This window comes from Heptranchias perlo, unplaced genomic scaffold (assembly GCF_035084215.1).
Source record: "Heptranchias perlo isolate sHepPer1 unplaced genomic scaffold, sHepPer1.hap1 HAP1_SCAFFOLD_52, whole genome shotgun sequence".
Lineage (NCBI taxonomy): Eukaryota > Metazoa > Chordata > Chondrichthyes > Hexanchiformes > Hexanchidae > Heptranchias > Heptranchias perlo.
In genome coordinates, this window is record NW_027139537.1 from 7785259 (window position 1) to 7807169 (window position 21911).

Genomic DNA, 21911 nt, shown 5'->3' on the forward strand with positions numbered 1-21911 from the left:
GCCTTGGGGCCCTGGTATCATTCTGGTGAATCTGCGCTGCACTCCTTCCAAGGCCAATATATCCTTTCGACAATGCCGTGCCCTGAACTGTACACAGTTCTGAGGTAGTGAATATTCTGGAGGGAAATATGGAGCGGGCTGACCATTGATAAATTAAATAACCCTTCACTCGGTTTTACACAGTCTGGGGCAATTGAATTATTTCATTTATAGATTTGTGCTTGATAGTTTAAATTTGTTGGAGGAGGATGGTGTAGTCGACCGTATCCGACAGGTGGATAAGGCGAGGAAGTGATAGAGTACCGCGGTCACAGTCACAGAGGGCGAGAGAGAGGGATAAGGAAAGGGAGGGATAGAGTACCGCGGTCACAGTCACAGAGGGCGAGAGAGAGGGATAAGGACAGGGAGGGATAGAGTACCGCGGTCACAGTCACAGAGGGTGAGAGAGGGGGATAAGGAAAGGGAGGGATAGAGTACCGCGGTCACAGTCACAGAGGGTGAGAGAGAGGGATAAGGAAAGGGAGGGATAGTGTACCGCGGTCACAGTCACAGAGGGTGAGAGAGAGTGATAACGACAGGGAGGGATAGAGTACCGCGGTCACAGTCACAGAGGGCGAGAGAGGGGGATAAGGAAAGGGAGGGATAGAGTACCGCGGTCACAGTCACAGAGGGTGAGAGTGGGGGATAAGGAAAGGGAGGGATAGAGTACCGCGGTCACAGTCACAGAGGGCGAGAGAGAGGGATAAGGAAAGGGAGGGATAGAGTACGGCGGTCACAGTCACAGAGGGTGAGAGAGAGGGATAAGGAAAGGGAGGGATAGAGTACGGCGGTCACAGTCACAGAGGGCGAGAGAGAGGGATAAGGAAAGGGAGGGATAGAGTACGGCGGTCACAGTCACAGAGGGCGAGAGAGAGGGATAAGGAAAGGGAGGGATAGAGTACTGCGGTCACAGTCACAGAGGGCGAGAGAGAGGGATAAGGAAAGGGAGGGATAGAATACCGCGGTCACAGTCACAGAGGGTGAGAGAGAGGGATAACGACAGGGAGGGATAGAGTACCGGGGTCACAGTCACAGAGGGCGAGAGTGGGGGATAAGGACGGGGAGTGATAGAGTACCGCGGTCACAGTCACAGAGGGTGAGAGAGGGGGATAAGGACAGGGAGGGATAGAGTACCGCGGTCACAGTCACAGAGGGTGAGAGAGGGGGATAAGGACAGGGAGGGATAGAGTACCGCGGTCACAGTCACAGAGGGTGAGAGTGGGGGATAAGGACAGGGAGGGATAGAGTACCGCGGTCACAGTCACAGAGGGTGAGAGAGGGGGATAAGGACAGGGAGGGATAGAGTACCGCGGTCACAGTCACAGAGGGCGAGAGTGGGGGATAAGGACGGGGAGTGATAGATTACCGCGGTCACAGTCACAGAGGGTGGGAGAGGGGGATAAGGACAGGGAGGGATAGAGTACCGCGGTCACAGTCACAGAGGGCGAGAGAGAGGGATAAGGACAGGGAGGGTTAGAGTACCGCGGTCACAGTCACAGAGGGTGGGAGAGGGGGATAAGGAAAGGAAGGGATAGAATACCGCGGTGACAGTCACAGAGGGTAAGAGAGGGGGATAAGGACGGGGAGTGATAGAGTACCGCTGTCACAGTCACAGAGGGTGAGAGAGGGGGATAAGGACAGGGAGGGATAGAATACCGCGGTCACAGTCACAGAGGGCGAGAGTGGGTGGATAAGGAAAGGGAGGGATAGAGTACCGCGGTCACAGTCACAGAGGGCGAGAGTGGGGGATAAGGACAGGGAGGGATAGAGTACCGCGGTCACAGTCACAGAGGGCGAGAGTGGGTGGATAAGGAAAGGGAGGGATAGAGTACCGCGGTCACAGTCACAGAGGGCGAGAGAGGGGGATAAGGACAGGGAGGGATAGTGTACCGCGGTCACAGTCACAGAGGGCGAGAGTGGGGGATAAGGACAGGGAGGGATAGAGTACCACGGTCACAGTCCCAGAGGGCGAGAGAGGGGGATAAGGACAGGGAGGGTTAGATTACCGGGGTCACAGTCACAGAGGGCGAGAGAGGGGGATAAGGACAGGGAGGGATAGAGTACCGGGGTCACAGTCACAGAGGGCGAGAGAGGGGGATAAGGACAGGGAGGGATAGAGTACCGGGGTCACAGTCACAGAGGGCGAGAGAGGGGGATAAGGACAGGGAGGGATAGAGTACCGGGGTCACAGTCACAGAGGGCGAGAGAGGGGGATAAGGACAGGGAGGGATAGAGTACCGGGGTCACAGTCACAGAGGGCGAGAGAGGGGGATAAGGACAGGGAGGGAGAGAGTACCGCGGTCACAGTCACAGAGAGCGAGAGAGGAGGATAAGGAAAGGGAGGGATAGAGTACAGCGGTCACAGTCACAGAGGGTGGATAAGGACAGGGAGGGATCGAGTACCTTTTATTTAAAGATAACAGATGGACCCTCCTACCTGTTGGGAATTTGTGTAGTTGCTTTTTATATAAATATTAGTGATGGACCCTCCTACCTCTTGGTAATTAGTGCAGTTACTTTTTATATAAACATTAGTAATGGACCCTCCTACCTCTTGGTAATTAGTGCAGTTACTTTTTATATAAATATTAGTGATGGACCCTCCTACCTGTTGGGAATTTGTGTAGTTACTTTTTACATAAATATTAGTGATGGACCCTCCAACCTCTTGGTAATTAATGTAGTTACTTTTTATATAAACATTAGTGATGGACCCTCCAACCTGTTGGTAATTTGTGAAGTTACTTTTTATCTAAACATTAGAGATGGACCCTCCTACCTGTTAGTAATTTGTGAAGTTACTTTTTATATAAAGATTATTGATGGACTCTCCGACCTGTTGGTAATTTGTGAAGATACTTGTTATATCAAGATTAGTGATGGACCCTCCTATCTGTTGGTGAGTTGTGTTGTTAACTTTTATATAAAGGTATTGGATGGACCCTCCTACCTGTTGGTAATTGTGTAGTTACTTTTTATATAACGTTCAGTGATGAACCCTCCTTCCTGTTGGTAATTTCTGTAGTTAATTTTTATATAAATATTAGTGACAGATCCTCCTACCTGTTGGTAATTTGTGTGGTTACTTTTTATATAAATATTAGTGATGGCCCTCCTACCTGTTGGTAATTTGTGTAGTTACTTTTTATATAACGTTTAGTGATGAACCCTCCTTCCTGTTGGTAAATTGTGTAATTAATTATGATATAAAGATTAGTGATGGACCCTCCTACCTGTTGGTAATTTGTGTGGTTACTTTTTATACAAAATTTAGTGATGAACCCTCCTACCTGATGGTCGTTTGTGTCGTTATTTATTATATAAAGATTAGTGATGTACCCTCCCACGTGTTGGTAATTTTTGGAGTTAATTTTCATATAAAGATTAGTGATAGACCCTCCTACCTGTTGGTAATTTGTGTACTTAGTTTTTATATAAGGATAAGAGATGGACCCTCCTACCTGTTGGTAATTTGTGAAGTTACTTTTTATATAAAGATTAGTGATGGACCCTCCTACCTGTTGGTAATTTGTGAAGTTACTTTTTATATAAAGATTAGTGACTGGCCCTCCCACATGTTGACATAAAAAGTATCCCCACAAATTACCTCAATTAACGAACAGGATCCTCCTATCTGCGTGAAAGATTGTTTCCACCCTGAAGCGGTTTCCAACAAAACATTCCTGATTTTTTTTCTCTCGAAAGGGAGCGGCGTCTCTTTTTTTAGTTGATTCAGTTTGGCAAATAACTTTCTCATTAGTACGAACTTATTTTAGCAGAAGCGGAATTTCCTGCTCTATTTTCCCAGCTAATGCACATCCGTTTCAAACTGATATTGCTGCATTAAACAGTAATTAATTATTGTAATTAATATGCCTCAAGTTTTGTCTCCGAAATTGCTCATATCCTTTGACTGGATCGCGTTCAGTCCGGCCTCACGGAACCAGAGGCTGATTTTCCAGCTGCCCGCAGAGATCGATAATCGGCCAGTGCGAATGTGTGAACCCTTCAGTGAGCTGAACTGTGTGTTCGGTCTGAACGGATAGTCCCGCCTTTGATCAGTTAAATAAAAGTGTACCGGGCACCAAACGGGCCAGTGAGTAAAAAGATCCAGTGTTACAGTAAAAATAAATCTATATGGACTGAGGAATGACCAGGTATCCACCCCTGTTTACTGAACTTCAAATTCGAAAATAGGGTGCAGGCGCCACTGGAACAGAATGGGGTAAATCCCCAGAGTTCGTGTTCCTGCATTCTGTCCCGTAGCCGCTCTTACATTACTGTGTCTCTGGGGAGACCAGTGGAGGCCATGAGCTGGTTTAGCCCTGAAATCCCCGGTGTAAAATATTCGGCCTTCAGTCACTGTCCGAGCGAACCCTTAGTGAATTTTTACACCCGCGATGAATACAGAGCTCCCCATGCCGGGGAACATATCTGACCGCGGGAAATCGGCTTTAAAAAGAAAGAGGAACGGAAGAAAACGATATTAAAATAACAAAATGAAGCTGAGAAGCTCCATTAACTTACCTTAATCCCACAAGGATTTTCTCTCTCTCAATGTCCGTGTAGATTTCGCAACTTATATCCTTGTTATTTCATTACAACCAATCAGGTGGAAGTTCCTTGTTTTATTTGAACAAGTCACGAATTGTGAATTTGATCTGAGCCTTCTGATGTGAGATTCTGAACTCCGCCCTCTGTGTGAAAGCTGCTGTCAAACCTCAGGATGGGTTTCAACACAAACATTCCTCGTTTGTTTCAGAACAGGGAGCGGCCTTTCTGGTGAAATCTAATCGAACCGTTCTGACAGTTCGCTGCCACTTCAACTGTGAACAGAGTTAGTTATACATTTAAATTAATCTCTTCTTGTTCCAGGGAACTCCAGTAAAACAGATACTTGGTAAGAAAGAAATTGCTACATTTCCATTTGGGACTTTGTTTCCTAAAAGTCCCATCGAATTCCTGATGTTTTTGCGCTTTCAACCCAGGAGCCAAGAGCCAGTGTGTGTCAGTGAGCTGAGGGGGAGGCTGTTTCTGTGAGTGAGGACATTAACCATTTAACCGCCGAATTAAACTATCCCTGAGCATCAATCACCTCAGTTACTGGGGGAATGAGCACTGACTTTCCACAGTTACATTTATCATGGTAAATATCCAGCAGATACACCCGTTACATTGTTAAATCCAGAAAGGACTATTCCTGAGCTGTGGTCGGTATAAAGAATGGATTATCCTCATTTTCAGGGAGGTTATCAGACAGTTATAATTATACCTTTGCCCTGGCTCTGCACTTGCTCAAAAATTTAACTCATTGCCCACCTTCCAGTTCTAAAGAAATGTCTTCGACCTGAAACATTAACTCTGTTTCTTTCTCCACAGATGCTGCCTGACATGCTGAGCTTCTCCAGCATTTTCTGTTTTTATTTCAGATTTCCAGCATTCGCAGTATTATGCTTTTGAATAAATATCCATTCCCTGGGATGGAAGTGTCCGCAGTGAGAAAGTGTTTGAGGACGGATTGAGGTGATTATTCCGAGGGACGGATTGTTGTGATCAATCCCAGGGACAGATTGTGGTGATAATTCCGAGGGACGGATTATTGTGATCAATCCCAGGGACAGATTGTGGTGATAATTCCGAGGGACGGATTGTTGTGATCAATCCCAGGGACAGATTGTGGTGATAATTCCGAGGGACGGATTCCTGTGATCAATCCCAGGGACAGATTGTGGTGATAATTCCGAGGGACGGATTGTTGTGATCAATCCCAGGGACAGATTGTGGTGATAATTCCGAGGGACGGATTCCTGTGATCAATCCCAGGGACAGATTGTGGTGATATTTCCGAGGAACGGATTGTTGTGATCAATCCCAGGGACAGATTGTGGTGATAATTCCGAGGGATGGATTGTTGTGATCAATCCCAGGGACAGATTGTGGTGATAATTCCGAGGGACGGATTGTTGTGGTCAATCCCAGGGACAGATTGTGGTGATAATTCCGAGGGACGGATTGTTGTGATCAATCCCAGGGACAGATTGTGGTGATAATTCCGAGGGACGGATTATTGTGATCAATCCCAGGGACAGATTGTGGTGATAATTCCGAGGGACGGATTGTTGTGATCAATCCCAGGGACAGATTGTGGTGATAATCCCGAGGGACAGATTATTGTGATCAATCCCAGGGACCGATTGCGATATTTTCCCCATTTCTCTCTGATTTCCCCTCTGTTTTTGACCAGGATTAAGGATTGATTCGGGCTGGAAGCACAGCCTGAAGCAGCGGTCCCAAAAATCCCCCAATATTTGTCTTCATGTGAACTCTCCCTCCACATTGAATTCAGTGCTGGAATGTTTGATCATTCCCTTTAAACGGATATGTTTTGCTATTTTTATTTAAGGCTGAGTTCCATCTGTTCTGAACTTCGCAGAATTCCAAGAGAGAAAAGATCAAATAATCGGTGCGAGAGAATCTAGGACAAACTTTGTAATATCAATTTTGTTAAAAACACCCACTGATCCCTCGGTGCCCAGTCAGAATTGAACAGTAACGCCCCGAAATTTCGCTCCTTATACAGACTCCAGTGGGTTAAACCTCCTCCCACACTGAGGGACAATCAGAGATTTATTATACAGCGTCCCCGGCCCCGCTCCTTATACAGACTCCAGTGGGTTAAACTCCCTCCCACACTGAGGGGCAATCAGAGATTTATTGATACAGGGTCCCTGGCCCCGCTCCTTATACAGACTCCAGTGGGTTACACCTTGTCCCACACTGAGGGACAGTCAGAGATTTATTGACACAGGGTCCCGGGCCTCGCTCCTTATACAGACTCCAGTGGGTTTGTGTGTGAAATAGAGCCCCCGGTTGGCAGAAAACCCGTGGGGGTACGTTATTATCCCGCGTCGGAGCATCAGAGCGACGATAGAGTCCCTGAAATAATGTGGCGAGGGAATGTGGCATGGCATTGGGGTTTCGGGAACGTTCGCAATTTCAAGCCCAGTGGTGACAAAACTGCACCAGGATCCTAAAGTTCCTGAGTTCAAATCCCGACATGGCATCTGTGAAACTCAAAAGAGCTGATATTACTGATAGTATCTGTACTGATTATAGAGCTGGTATTACTGACAGTATTTGTACTGATCATGGAGCTGATATGATTGAGAGTATATTTGATGATTAGAGAGCTGATGTTACTGACAGTATCTGTACTCATTGTAGCACTGATATTACTGACAGTATCTGAATTGATTATAGAGCTGATATTACTGACAGTATCTGCACTGATCATGGAGCTGATATTATTGACAGTATATTTGATGATTAGCGAGCTGATGTTACTGACAGTATCTGTACTCATTGTAGCACTGATGTTACTGACAGTAACTGAATTGATTATAGAGCTGATATGACTGACAGTACCTGTGTTGATTATAGAGCTGATATGACTGAGAGTGTCTGCACTGATTGTAGAGCTGATTTTACTGACAGTATCTGTGTTAATGGAAGAGCTGGTATAATGAAAAAAATACTGTTTTACCGCACAGCAAGAGGCCATTCGGCCCAACAAGTCTATGCTGGGATTTATGCTCCACATGACGCCCATCCCGCACTACGTCATCTCAGCCTATCAACATATCCTTCTATTGCTATCCCACTCATGTATTTATCTACCTTCCCATTAAATGCATCTCTGCTATTCGCCTCAACAATTCGATGTGGGAGTGAGTTCCATATTCTCATCAGTCTCTGAATAAAGGAGTTTGTCCTAAATTCCTTATTGGATTTATTTCCAACTATCTTATATTTATGGCCTCTAGTTTCGGACTGCACTGAGTTGGAAACATCCTCTCTGCATCTACCCGAGCGAACACCTTCATAATATGAAAGACTGGTCATCTGCCAGTCTTCACTTTAGTCGAGAAAAGAGCCTCAGCCTATTCATTCTTTCCTGATAGTTGTTAGATAAATAATACATTCAACGGGAACACCAGAAATGAAAGGAAGTTAATGCCAGGAAGGAACACCCAGGCCATAATATTCTCCCCCAGGATCGGATTAATGCCGACAATCGAGGCCCAGTCCAGAGCCTGTGGAAGGATACCTTAAATAGCACCAACAAAATATCTGGAGCCGGCAGGCCGTGTTTGTACATTGCTGCGGTTACAGCTCACCAGTTAGAAGGACTGCACTGGGCAACTCACATTTTAAAAAACAACCTTCTGTGGAATTGTTGTCTTGTCCCGACAGGTGGGTGCGGGAGAACTGCTGGGACTCGCCCGGCAGAGGCGGAGATTCCGAAACGGCGCCAGAGAGATTGCGGTGTCCCGACCTGTCTCAATATTTATCGAGTAAACAACAAGGTTGTTATTATAACGTGGGTTTAGGTGGTGGGTGAATTGCGATCCAGAAACCAGGAAACAGCAGGTTCGCATCTCGGCAGATACAAAAAGCCTCAATTTCACGACCCCAGTAATTGAAATTTTTTAATAGACAATGTCTTGAGCCGAACTTTTAACCGTCCCCGAAATAGAATCACATGTAAGTTTCAGGGAGTCACTCTTTAATTCTGGCACAGGGAGGAACAGTGGGTGTTTTTACAAAACTATATTTAACATTTATTCTCTCGATCCTCTCGCAAATATTATCGGATCTTTTACTCCCCTGGAATTCTGTGAAGTTCGGAACAGATGGCACTCAACCTTAAATAAGACATTGGCCCGTCCCCTCAGAACCCGGCCCGTCCCCTCAGACATTGGCCCGTCCCCTCTGACCCCGGCCTGCCGCCTCAGACCCCGGCCCGTCCCCTCAGACCCCGGCCCGCCCCCTCAGATCCCGACCCGTCCGCTCAGAGACTGGTCCGTTCCCTCAAGTAAAATGATACCACCCCGTTCCTCCTCTCGGTGGACCGAAAAGTTCAACTGCTCCCTGCGGTGCTTCATCTCGACCTCTACAATAAAGATGTAGGTTTGTCCTGCGTTTATATTCACCGTTTGTTCTCACTGAACAACCATTATTGTTTTATTGTTGTTCGCAAGACCCCCAGAAATGAGATAGTTCGTCATAGAACTCCAGATGGCCAATTGATTTAACATTAATCATAGAGTTAACAATATAAATCTCGCAACATTGTCCGGCTTCGATCAGTATCCGAGGCTCATTGTCTCATCACTAGCCTGTCTCGTTTCACAATGTGGAAACCAGTTCCAGCAAGCAGTCACAGTTAGTACAATTTGCATTTCAGTGGAATAAGCAGCAGTCAGTTACGTTGTCCAATCGATACATTAACGCACAGCTTTCACTTACTTAGACATTAAGCAAATCAGACACCCTAATGACCCAAACGCTCAATAAGCCACTTTACAGCATGCATCTGTGGAACTGAAAACAGCTGATATTACTGATATTAACTGTATTAATTATAGAGCCGCAAGTACTGAGAGTATCTGAACCGATTATAAAGCTGCTATTAATGACACCATCTCTGCAGATTATAGAACTGATATTACTGACAGTATTTGTACTGATTATAAAGCTGATATTACTGAAAGTATCTGTACTGATTATGGAGCTGATATTACTGACAGTATCTGCACTGATTATAGAACTGATATTACTGACAGTATTTGGACTGATTATAGAACTGATATTACTGACATTATCTAAACAGATAAAAGAGCTGATATTACTGACATTATCTGAACAGATTATCGAGATGATATTACTAGCAGTATCTGTACTGATTGTAGAGCTGACATCACTGACAGTATCTGTACTGATTATAAAACTGTTATTACTGACAGTATCTGTACTGATTATGGAGCTGATATTACTGACAGTATCTAAACATTATAGAGTTGATATTACTGCAATATCTGTATTGATTATAGAGCTGATATTACTGACGGTTTCTGTACTGATTATAGAGCTGATATTAATGACAGTATCTGTACTGATTATAGTGCTGATATTACTGACAATATCTGTATTGATTATAGAGCGGATATTACTGGCAGTATCTGTACTGATTATAGAGCTGATTTTACTGACAGTATCTGTACTAATTATAGAGCTGATATTACGCTCAATACCTGTATTGATTATAGAGCTGATATTCCGCTCAATATCTGTACTGATTATCGAGCTGATATTACTGACAGTATCAGTACGATTATAGAGCTGATATTACTGTCAGTATGTGTATTGATTATAGAGCTGATATTACAGACAGTATCTGTACTGGTTATAGAGCTGATATTTCTATCAGTACGTGTTTAGATTATGGAGCTGATAGTACGGATAATATATGTGCTGTTTACGGAGCTGATATTTTTGGCAGTATCCGTGATGATTATAGATCTGCTATTACTGACTGTACCTGTACTGATTATAGAGCTGATATTAAACTCAGTATGTCTACTGATTATGGAGTTGTTATTACTGACAGTAGATTTATTGATTCTTGAGCTGCTTTTACTGACTGCAGCTTTATTCATTATAGAGCTGAATTTACTGGCAGCACCTGTATTGATTATCGAGCTGATATTAATGACAGTACCTGTTCTGATTATAGAGCTGATATTACTGGTAGTATCTGTGATGATTATACATCAGCTATTACTGACTTTACCTGTGCTGATTAGAGCTGGTATTAAGCTCTGTGTCTCTACTGACTATCGACTTGTTATTACTGACAGCATCTTTATTGATTCTATCGATGATTTGACTGGCAGTACCCTTATTCATTATAGAGCTGAATTCACGATATTGATTATAGAGCTGATATTAATGACATTACCTGTTCTGATTATAGAGCTTACATAACTGACAATTGCTGTGCTCAATTTAGAGCTGATATTACTGAGGGAATCTTTGCTCAATATTGCGCTGATATTACTGACAGTATCTGTGCTCAATGTTGCGCTGATATTACTGACAGCATCTGTGCTCAATATAGCGCTGATATTACTGACAGTATCTGTGTTAATGAAGGCCTGGTATAATGAAAAAAATACAGAATTGCATACTATTTTACTGCAGAGCAACAGGCCATTCAGCCCGACAGGTCCATGTCGGGATTTAAGCTCCACATGATGTTCCTCCCGCACTAATTCATCTCACCCTATCAATATATCCTCCTATTGCTATTCCCCTCATGTATTTATCTACCTTCCCATTAAATGTATCTCTGCTATTCGCCTCAACCATTCCACGTGGTCGTGAGTTCCATGTTCTCGCCACTCTCTGAGTAAATAAGTTTCTCCTGAATCCCTTATTGGATTTATTGGTAACCATTTTATATTTATGGCCTCAAGTTTTGGACTGCCCTCAGGTGGAAATATCCTCTCCACATCTACCCGAGCGAACCCCTTCATAATATGAAAGACTGGTCATCTATCAGTCTTCATTTTGTAGAGAAAAGAGCCTCAGCCTGTTCATTCTTTCCTGATAGGTGTTAGATAAATAATACATTGAACAAGGGACACCAGAAATGAGAGGAAGTTAATGCCAGGAAGGAACACCCAGGCCATAATATTCTCCCCCAGGATGGGATTAATGCCGACAATCCAGGCCCAGTCCAGAGCACTGTGGAAGGGTAGCTTAAAATTGCACCAATTAAATGTCTGGAGCCAGCAGGTTGTGTTTGTGCATTGCTGCGGTTAAAGCTCATCAGTTAGAAGGATGCACTGGGCAACTCACACACTAAAAAACATCCTTCTGTACAAGTGTTTTCTTGTCCCGCCAGGTGGGTGCGGGAGAACTGCTGGGACTCGCCCGGCAGAGGCGGAGACTCCGAAACGGCGCCTGAGAGCGTGCGGTGTTCCGACCTGTCTCACTATTAATCGAGCGAACTGCAAGTTTGTTGTTATAAAGTGGGTTTGGGTGGCGGGTGAATTGCGATCCAGAATCCAGGACACATTAGGTTCGCATCACGCCAGATACAAAAAGCATCAATTTCAGGACAATAGTAATTGAAATTTAAAGAGACAATGTTTTGTACCGAACTTTTATCTGTCCCCGAAATAAAACTATAGGTTCAGATTCAGGGGGTCACAGTTTAAGTCTGACTGGACACTGGGCGGAACAGTTGGAGTGTTTTTACTAAACTATATTTAAGAAAGTTAACCCTCTATTCACTCGCACCGATGATCTAATCTTTGCTCCCCTGGAATTCTGTGACGTTCAGAACAAATGGAGCTCAGCCTTAAATAAAAACAGCCAAACACAGGCAACTTGGTTCAGGGACAGAGTAGCCACATCCCGACGAGGGGGGAAAGGAAGGGCATCCAAAGCTCGAGCTCCCTGGATGACTAAAGGTATAGAGATTAAAATGAAGCAGAAAAAGAGACTTATGACGAATGTAAGGTTCTTAACAGAGGAGAGAACTTGGCTGAACACAGTAAGTACAGGGGAGATCTGAAAAGGGAATACGAGGGACAAAGAGAGAGTATGAGAATAGATTAGTGGATAAAGGAAAAGGGAATCTAAAAGTCTTCTATAAACATATAAATAGTAAAAGAGTATTCAAAGGAAGCGTGGGACCGATTAGGGACGAAAAACGAAACCTTCTTATGGATTTAGAGGGCAAGGCTGAGGTGCTAAATGAACACATCCCTCGTCACTGGAGGAGAGGATGCTGCCATTGTAGCAGGAAAGGAGGAAGTAGCATCGGTATTGGATCGGATAAAAATAGATAAAGAGGAGGTACTTAAAAGATTGGCAGTAATCAAAGTATAAAATCACCTGGTCCAGATGGTTTGAATTCTAGGTTACTGAGGGAAGTAAAGGTGAAAATTAAGGAAGATCTGGCCATAATCTTCCATTCCCCCTAAGATACGGGGATGGTGGCAGAGGATTGGAGGATTGCATCCGTTACACCCCTGTTCAAAAAAGGAGAGAGGGATAAACCCGACAATCACAGGCCAGTCAGCCTAACGTCGGTAGGGGGGAAACCTTTCGAGTCAATAATCCGCAACAAAATAAATTGGCACTTGGAAAAGTATGGGCTAATAAATGAAAGTCAGCACGGATTTGTTGAAGGCAAATCGTGTTAAACTAACTTAATTGAGCTTTTTGATGAAGTAGCGGAGAGGGTTGATTAGAGTAGTGAGGTTGATGTCATATATATGGTCTTTCAAAGGATATTTGAGAAAGCACCACGTAATAAATTATCACCAAAATTATAGCCCATGCAACTAAAGGGACAGCGATGGCGCAGATACAAAATTGGCTGGGGGACAGAAAGCAGAGAGTAATGGTGAACGTTTATTTTTCAGACTGGTGGGAAGCATACAGTGGTGTTCCCCAGGGGTCAGTATTAGGACCACTGCTCTTTATGATATATATATTAATGACCTGGACTTGGGTATAGAGGGTGTAATTTCAAAGTTTGCAGATGACACGAAACTCGGAAATGTAGGAAATAATGAGGAGGATAGTAACAGACTTCAGGAAGACACAGACAGACTAGTGAAATGGGCAGACAGATGGTAGTTGAAATTTAATGCAAATAATTGTGAAGTGATGCATTTTGGGAGGAGGAATGAGGAAAGGCAATTTAAACTGAATAGTAAAATTTTACAGGGGGTGCAGGAACAGAGAGACCTGGGGTGCACATACACAAATCTTTGAAGGTGGCAGGACAAGTTGAGGAAGCTGTAAAAATGGTATTTGGGATCTTGGGCTTTATTAACAGAGGTACAGAGTACAAAAGCAAGGAAGTAATGCTAAACCTTTATGAAACACTGGATAGGCATCAGCTGGAGTATTGTGTTCACATCTGGGCACCACACTTTAGGAAGGATGTCAAGAATTTAGAGAGGGTGCAGAAGAGATTCACTAGAATGGTACCAGTGATGAGGGACTTCAGATATATGGAGAGACTGGAGAAGCTCGGATTATTCTCCTTAGAACAGAAAAGGTTAAGCGGAGATTTGATAGAGGTGTTCAAAATCATGTGCGGTTTTGTCAGGGAAAATATGGAGAAACTGTTTCCAGTGGCAGAAGGGTCGGTAACCAGACGGCACAGATTTAAGGTGATCGGCAAAAGAGCCAGAGACGACATGAGGAAACATTTTATTACACAGCGAGTTGTGGTGATCTGGAATGCACTGTCTGAAAGGGTGGTGGAAGCAGATTCAATCGTAACTTTTAAAAGATAATTAAATAAACACTTGAAGAGAAAAAAAAATACAGGGCTATGTGGAAAGAGCAAGGAAATGGGTCCAATTGGATAGCAATTTCAAAGAGCTGGCACAGGCACGATGTGCCGAATGGCCCCCTCCTGTTCTGTAACTATTATGAAACTATGACACATCCATTTAAAGGGAACGTAAAAACCCACCAGTGATGAAGTCATTGTCCAGAAACTCTGGTTAACCTTCACATTCAACGGAATTTATGATCCAGCATATGAAGTTGGGATAGGAGTAGACCATTCAGCCCCACAAACCTGTTCTCCCATTTAATTAGAGTATGGCTGACCTGCACTTGAAATCCATTTACCTAACTTTGATAGATTTCGCTCAATACTCTCACTGAATAAAAATTTGTATCTCTCAGTCTTGAAAATTTCGATTGACCCAGAATCCACAACCTTTTGGGGGGGAAATTTTACATTTTTCCTACACCTTGTGTGAAAAACTTCTTCCAGATTTCACTGCTGAACGGCCGAGCTCCTTTTTTTAAGATTGTACCCCCTTGTTTAGGACTCTCCCATCAGAGGAACTGCCTTCTATGTACCTGCTGACTGTGAGGTATTACATTTTGTAATAAGTGTGAGGTATTCCATTTTGGTAGGAGGCCACAGACTGCTAAGATAATAAGAGTCTACATGGGAATGGGGAGCAGAAGGTTCTGGGTGTACAGATACACAAATCACTAAAAGTAGCGACGCAGGTTAATAAGGCCACAGAAACTCAAACCAGGCACTGGGGTTCAATTCGAGAGGGATAGGTTTGAAAAGCAGCCAAGTTATGTTAAACTTGCATAGAACCTTGGTTAAACCACACGGAGTACTGTGAACAGTTCTGGTCTCCATATTGTATAGAGGCACTGGAGAAGGTGCAAAAATGTTTACTAGAATGATACCAGAACTGAGAGATTATACTTATCTGGAAAGATTGAGCAGGCTGGGCGTATTATCTCTGGAAAAGGGAAGACTGAGGAGTAGCCTGATAGACGACCTTAAGATTTTAAAAGGGTTTGATAGGATAGACTTAGAGATGTTTCCACTTGAGAGGGAGCCCAGAACTCGGGCCATCGATTTAAAATATTCATTAATAAATACAATAGGGAATTCAGCAGAAATTTCTTTACCCAGAGAGTGGTTAGAATATGGAATTCACTAGGATTAGAGTGGACAGGGCTGATGGCCGGCGCGGACACGATGGGTCGAAGGGCCTTTCTCCGTGCTGTATAACTCTATGACTCTATGACAAGGAGTAGCTGAGGCGAATAGCATAGATGCACGTTAGGAAAGATGTGAAGGCCTTAGAAAGGGTGCAAAAAAGATTTACTGGAATGATTCCAGGGATGAGGGACTTCAGTTACGTGAATAGACTGGAGAAGCTGGGGTTGATCTCCTGAGAGCAGGGAAGGTTGCGAGGAGATTTGAAAGAGGTATTCAAAATCTTGAAGTGTCTCGACAGATTAAAGAAACTGTTCCCATTGGCGGAAGGGTCCATAACCAGAGGACATGGATTTAAGGTGATTGGCAAAAGAACCAAAGATGAAATGAGGAAAAACTTTTTTAAACAGCGAGTGGTTAGGATCTGGAATGCACCGCCCGAGGGGATGGTGGAGGCAGATTCAATCATGGCCTTAAAAAGGGAACTGGTGAAGTACATGAAAGGAAATATTTGCAGGGCCACTGGGATAGGGCAGGGGAGTGGGACCAGCTGGATTGCTCTTGCAAAGACCCGGCACGGGATCGATGGGTCGAATGGCCTCCTTCTTTGCTGTAACGATTCTATGATTCTATGACCTGATTTCACCAGAAAGGCTGCTCCCTGTTCTGAAACAAACGAGGAATGTTTGAGTTGAAATCCATCCTGAGGTTTGGCAGCAGCTTTCACACAGAGGGCGGAGTTCAGAATCTCACATCACAAGGATCAGATATAATTGACAATTAGTGACTTGTTCAAATAAAACAAGGAACTTCCACCTGATTGGTTGCAATGAAATAACAAGGATACAAGTTGCAAAATCGACACGGACATTGAGAGAGAGAAAATCCTTGCGGGATTAAGGTAAGCTATTGTAGCTTCTCAGCTTCATGTTGCAATTTTATTATCGTTTCCTTCCCTTCCTCTTTCTTTTTAAAGCCGATTTCCCGAGGTCAGATATGTTCCCCGGCGTGGGGAGCTCTGTATTCCTCGCGGGTGTAAAAATTCACTAATTGTTCGCTCGGACAGTGACTGAAGGCGGGATATTTTACACCCCGGATTTCAGGGCTAAACCCTCTTCGGGTCTCCACTAGTCTCCCCACAGACACAATATTAAAAGAGCGGTTACTGGACAGAAAGTAGGAACATGAACTCTGGGGATTTACCCCATTCTGGTCCAGCGGCGCCTCCTCCCTATTTTACAATTTGAAGCTCAGTAAACAGGGGTGGATAGCTCGTCATTTCTCAGTGCACATGTATTTATTTTTACTGTAACACTGGCTCTTTTTACTCACTGGACCCTTTGGTGCCCGGTACACTTTTATTTAACTGATAAAAGGCGGGACCATCTGTTCAGACCGAACACACAGTTCAGCTCACTGAAGGGTTCACACATTCGCTCTGGCCGATTATCGATCTCAGCTGGGCAGCTGGAAAATCAGCCTCTGGTAACCCGAGGCCGGTCTGAACGCGATCCAGTCAAATGATAGGAGCAATTTCGGAGATAAAACTTGATGCAGATTAATTACAATAATTCATTTCTGTTTAATGTGACAGTGTCAGTTGGAAACGGATGTGCATTAGGTGGGAAAATAGAGCAGGAAATTCCGCTTCTGCGAAAATAAGTTCGAATTACTGAGGAATTTATTTGCCAAACTGACTCAACTGAAAAACGGAGACGCCGCTCCCTTTGGAGAGAAAAAAATCAGGAATGTTTTGATGGAAACCGTTTCAGGGCTGAAACAATCTTTCACGCAGATAGGAGGTTCCTGATCATTAATTAAGGTAATTTGTGGGGATGCTTTGAATGTCAACAGGTGGGAGGGTCCATCAGTAATCTTTATATAAAAAATAACTTCATAAATTACCAACAGGTAGGTGGGTCCATCAGTAATCTTTATATAAAAAGTAACTACACAAATTACCAACAGGAAGGAGGGTCCATCACTAAACTTTATATAAAAAGTAACTACACAAATTGCCAACAGGTGGTAGGGTCCATCACTAATCTGCTGATATTATAACCTTCCAGGATTGATAAACTAACACCAAATGGATAATATACACCGCCTTTGTCTCCTTGACTTTCTCTTCACAGATCGAAGCCCCACAATTTCCGAGACCCTGCAATTTCCGACGATTGCCGGCTGTTAAATATCAAGATGTCCACCCGGGATAGAATAGACGAGAACAGGCAATTGATGAATATGTGGAGGGGGGCAGCTTTGTATTAAGATACAAGAAACTTTTCAGTGATCAAGGATATCAGGTTAATTGAAACAGCACAATGCTTTTGATTTAGTTCAACATTATTGGATCGATGTTCGATGTTATAATTTCTTTTGGTGAAATAGATCATGCAGTAAAAACAAATCAACAGGAGGATAATGAAAAATATTTTTCTTCCGTGTAATATTAGAGATCTGGTATTTATTCCCCAATGGCCTCACTGAAACAAAGATAGCAAAGTGACGATTGACTTAAGTTCCTGTTGCTTTCAGTGTAGTTTGTGTCGATGAAACTGTTGGTGATCTCACAGCGACATGTTGTGAAAAATACAACACAGAGCACCCCGGAGAATTACCGAGGTTTATACTTACCTGGGTGCGGATCATGTGTCACGGATCAGTTTATTCAAACATTGAAATGGGAACGAGGAAGTTACCACATTTAATAAAACAACATTTCAGTGGGTGTCGGTATATTTCTGCGTCTTTGAGGAGTCAGTTTAGGGCTGTGTCATTGGGGTGTCGGTGTGGGACTGGGTCAGTGGGGTGTCGGTGTGGGACTGGGTCAGTGGGGTGTCGGTGTGGGACTGGGTCAGTGGGGTGTCGATGTGGGACTGGGTCAGTGGTGTGGGTGTGGGACTGAGTCAGTGGGGTTTCGCTTTGGGACTGGGTCAGTGGGGTGTCGGTGTGGGACTGGGTCAGTGGGGTGTCAGTGTGGGACTGGATCAGTGGGGTGTCGGTGTCGGACTGGGTCAGTGGGGTGTCGGTGTGGGACTGGGTCAGTGGGGTGTCGGTGTCGGACTGGGTCAGTGGGATGGTTGTGGGACTGGGTCAGTGGTGTCGGTGCGGGTCTGGGTCAGTGGTTTGTTTCCTGAGGTAGATGTCAGCTTTCAATCAGCTACATTTCAACGATTTGATTTTTTTATTTAATATGAGTAAGGGAATATTAGTTTGACCTTTACACAGTCCATATTTTCATCAACTATTCTCCTGTAAAAGGGCTTTAAACTAAAAAAGTGGGGAGGGGTCAGGTGAGGAAAAATTTAGAAATCTAATGAGAACATTTAAGACAGTGGAACAGTTTGGTGACTTGGGAAAGATAACCAGAGTGCGGCAGGGAGGGATAGAGAGTTTACCAATAATAGTGCAACAACAAGGAATGTCAAAGCGGGAAAAACTGGTAAAAAGTCAAAATTTAAGGTCCATTATCTGAATGCATGGAACATTCGTAACAAGATAGATGAATTAATTGCACATATAGCGAAAAATGGGTTTGACCTAATAGCTATTACAGATACATGGTTGAAAAATTACGAAGGTCGGGAACTAAATACTCCAGGGAACATGATGTTTTAGAAAAAATGGGCAGAATAGAAATGATGGGTGTGTAGTCCAATTAATAAAGGATGACATAAGGACACGTGCAATGACTTGGATGAAGGGACAGAGGGTCTTGTGGCCAAATTTGCTGATGATACAAAGATAGGTGGAAAAGCAAGTTGCGATGAGGACACAAAGTGTCTGCAAAGGGATATTGACAGGTTAAGCGAATGGGCAAAAATTTGGCAGATGGATTATTATGTGGGAAAATATGAAGTCATCCACTTTGGGAGGAAAAATTAAAAAGCAAAATATTATTTGAATGGAGAAATATTACAAAATGCTGCGGTACAGAGGGATCTGGGTGTCCTCGTACATGTAACACAAAAAGTCAACATACAGGTGCAGCAGGTAATCCGGAAGGCAAACGGAATATTGGCCTTTATTTCTTGGGGTATGGAGTATAAAAGCAGGGATGTCATGCTACAACTGTACAGGGAGCTGGTGATACCACACCTGGAGTACTGCGTACAGTTCTGGTGCCCTTATTTAAGGAAGAACATACTTGCATTGGAGGCAGTTCAGAGAAGGTTCGCTAAGGTGATTCCGCGCATGGAAGGGTTGTCTTATGAGGAAAGATTGAACAGGTTGGGTCTATACTCATTGGAATTTAGAAGGATGAGAGGAGACCTTATTGAAACATACAAGATCCTGAAGGGACTCGATAGGGCAGATTCTGAGAGAATGTTGCCCCTCATGGGAGAATCTAAAACTCGGGGGCGGAATCTCAGAATAATGAGTCGCCCGTTTAAGACGGAAATGAGGAGGAATTTCTTCTCCCAGAGGGTCGTGAATCTTTGGAATTCTTTACCCCAAAAAGCTGTGGAAGCTGAGTCATTGAATACATTCCAGACTGAGTTTGACAAATTTTTGATCAGCAAGGGAGTCAAAGGATATGGGGAAAAGGCGGGAAAGTGGAGTTGAGGTAAAAATCAGATCAGCTATAATATCATTGATTGGCGGAGCAGGCTCGAGGGGCCGAATGGCCTACTCCTGCTCCTATCTCTTCTGGTTTTATGTTGCGAAAGGATCTTGGCTCGGAAGGTCAGGAAGTAGAATTAATATTGGTGGAAATTAGAAATAACAAGAGGCAGAAAACACTGTTGGGAGTATTTTATTGGCCCCCTAATATTACTAATACCGTTTTATAGAGTATTATTTATGAAATAATTGGAGCATGTAACAAAGGAAATGCAGTCATTATGGGGGGCTTTAATCTGCATATAGAATGGGCAAATCAGAATGGCGATGATAGTTTGGAAGACGAGTTCATGGAATGTATTCGAGACGGTTTCCAAGAGCAATACTTCATGGAAACTGCCAGGGAACATTTTATTTTCGATCTTGTATTATGTAATGAGATAGGGTTAATTGGAAATATAACAGTGAAAGAACCTCTGGAGAAGAGTGATGATAATATGATAGAATTTCACATTGAGTTTTAAAGAAACGTTCTCAAGTCAGAAACTAGAATCGTAAACTTAAATAAAGCCAATTACATAGGTATGACAGGCGACTTGTCAAATAAAAAGGGGGAAATAAAATTAAATGGTTTGACAGTTGAAAATCAGTGGCAAACATTTGAAGAAATATTTCAATATTCACAACAAGTATACATTCCGTTGAGAAATAAAAACTTCACTGGAAAAGTGATCCGCCCGTGGGAACCTAAAGAAGTTAAGGAGAGTTTTAGATTGAAAGAAAAGGCCTATAATGTTGCAAAGAAGAGTAATAAGCCTGGAGATTGGGAGAATTTCAGAAACCAACAAGGACGATCAAAAAATTGATAACAAGGGAGAAAATGGAATATGAATGTAAACTAAAGTCCCCTGGCTGGAGAGTCTAGAAATCAGGGGCATCGTCGCAGGATAAGAGGTCGGCCATTCAAGACTGAGATGAGGAGGAATTTCATCCAACAGAGGGTCGTGAATATTTGAAAATCTCGACCCCAGAGGGCTGTGGATGTTGAGACACTGAATATATTCAAGGCTGAGATGCATAGATTTTTTGACTCGAGGAGACTCAATGGATATGGGGATCGGGCAGGAAAGTGGAGTTGCGATTGAAGATCATCCATGATCTGATTGAATGACGGAGTAGGCTCGAGGGGCCGTATGGAAGACTCCTGCTCCTATTTCTTGTTTAATGTATTCTTATGTTGTGCTGCGTTTCCGGTGCTGAATTTAAAAAAAAACACCTTCAGCAGTGACCACACAAGGAAGTGAATCGGGAGCCTGGACTGTGGAACAACAGCACGGGACTGTGAGAGGGCAAGCTCCAGGTTACAAAGCTTCACTGAGAGAAAGAGATGGCGAAGGTGCTGCATTTTTCTGAAGCAGTTTTGTAAAATGAGAATATTGGAAGCTTTGCATTAATTCTGTAGCCTGCAACAAGCGAAATCCTCTGGTGGAGCAGGGGGATTCTATTGCCCCGCACGAATTACCCAGCCCGAGACTGTGGATTACATTAATCCACAAATTAGACTTGTGTATTTCACAGCGGAGGGTTTGATCAAAGAGACACGGCCAGTTTGACAAGTGGCTGAACAGTTACACATGTGGATCACCATCTCCAACTTCCCTTCACTCTCCATTTTTCTTTGCCTCCCAAATCTTTCTCATAACATCATAATCGAACTAGTTCAATCCATGTTCCGCCCCGACCTCAGCAATGAAATGGCCCAAATTACCGTCACAAATCTCGCCCTCTGTAACTGTGACCGCGGTACTCTATCCCTCCCTGTCCTTATCCCCCTCTCTCGCCCTTTCTGACTGTGACCGCGGTACTGTATCCCTCCCTGTCCTTAGCCCCTCTCTCATCTCTGTGACTGTGACCGCGGTACTCTATCACTCCCTGACCTTATCCTCCTCTCTTA

At 43.7% G+C, this 21911-nt stretch overlaps 1 long non-coding RNA gene across 1 annotated transcript; it reads left to right on the forward strand.

Moving 5' to 3' along the window:
* The first annotated feature begins 16187 nt into the window (after positions 1 to 16187).
* Positions 16188 to 17616, forward strand: LOC137314518 (uncharacterized). The gene is made up of 3 exons (XR_010961213.1): positions 16188 to 16292; positions 16986 to 17213; positions 17527 to 17616. It is a non-coding gene; the product is annotated as an uncharacterized lncRNA (long non-coding RNA).
* Positions 17617 to 21911: the final 4295 nt, after the last annotated feature.